The sequence below is a fragment of the Cryptotermes secundus genome, unplaced genomic scaffold (assembly GCF_002891405.2).
Source record: "Cryptotermes secundus unplaced genomic scaffold, Csec_1.0 scaffold1291, whole genome shotgun sequence".
In the NCBI taxonomy this organism is placed as follows: Eukaryota; Metazoa; Arthropoda; class Insecta; order Blattodea; family Kalotermitidae; genus Cryptotermes; species Cryptotermes secundus.
In genome coordinates this window covers 1-1,708 of record NW_019729913.1, presented here as the reverse complement: position 1 = coordinate 1,708, position 1,708 = coordinate 1, and positions in this window count along the sequence as shown.

Genomic DNA, 1,708 nt, shown 5'->3' with positions numbered 1-1,708 from the left:
TCACTACTGTTTCATTACCCATGTAGCCATTAGCAGTTATTCAGATCTTTATAAAAAAATCAATCACAGGCTTCTAGGATATCAGGTGTAATCTTGCACACTTGCAAGCTACAGGCCATAACATACTGCAAACTGGAATATACATTCTGCAATATAATGAACCTGAACTTCAAGCCATTAAAACTAGGCATGTTCAAAAACAACCTTTTCAGTTCAAGGTGGTACTGAGACAGGAATTTATAAGAAATGTCATTCACCTAGTAGAGAATAAAGATTTTCACTATAAAACCAGCATTTTTTTCATTATAATTACAAAGCCCATGCAATCTGAGAAGGGTTGCTCATGATAGGATAATCAGGAGCAGAAAGCAAAAGACAGGTATTGGAAAATATTCCTTTGTAAACAGGACCAACAAGTCTTGGAACCACCTACCTGCAGATGCTTTAGGGACTCTCTCCTGTAAATCAAGTAATATTAGGAAAAGGGTTAGGAAAACAATAAATAAGGTGAAGTGAAGATATAGCAGAAATCATCCGAAAAGGCAGTGAAGTAAAGTGAAGTGGGATAAAAGGGAAGTCTTGGTGAAATGTGGATACATCAGAACATGACACAACACATTCCAGTACTATTACTGTTTAGTGTATAGTATACACGTTCTCTTATTAATACTAATTTATATAATTGTAGTTGTAAGTGTATTTTCATTGTATTCACTGTGTGCTAGTGTGTCCTTTGCTGTTTGTGAGTTTTGGGTGCTGTGATTTGTTTGAGTGTGGTGTGTTACTTTGTGTTATGTGTGTCATTTGTGTGTTGTGTCTTACTGTAGTACCACTGCCACCGGGCAAAAACCCATATGCAGTTTAAATAAATAATAATAAAATTCATAACACTAATAATTGTTTTCACAATACACTGAAGTGTACTCTTTATCTTCTGAAATAACATTTCTTTTCAATGGAAAATGTTCATGTACCTTTCAATTAAAAAATTTGGCCATCCTCTTTCTCACCATGAGCAGAAATAGACACTGTCAACAAGTTCATATATTACAGTGCTATCAACCATTATGGTGCTAACTGTTCAGTTAGTTCAAACCCTAATGTACAAAGTAAAAGCACTTATATATGAAAATTATCAAATTTCACAACAAAAAATCAGTGTTCAAATCAAGATAGTTTTCTTTCTTGATCCATCTCAGAAACTCAAGACTTGCTTGTATCTACATAAAACCTTTTTAGGGATTCATTGTCCTCAGGCTGTCACGAAGGGCTGACAACCACACTGTGAGCTGACTGTCTAGAAAATGTGGGAGCCTCAACGTCTCACAACCCGATGGGCCTCCACAGCCTGTTACATGGATAGCTTTACCTTTACCTTACCTTAGTTAAGTCTTGCCCATTGAAACTAAGATATCCATACAACTGTTCACAAGTAATGAACAGATGTACACACTTACCATAAATGTGTGATTAAATGCTGGAACTGAATGAGTACTGTAGGTCTGAATTGGAGATGGATACTAGAAAAGAAATTATAAATAACAACCAGGTCTCAAATAGTAAGCAAGTGAATAGAACAGTCACTGCACATGCAAATGATCAACATGCTAATGACTATATGAGAATTATACTCACCTTACGAGTAGCAGACAAAACAACCTTCTATATTTTGATTTTGTTTCCATAATTTAACAGAAGAAAAATTTTT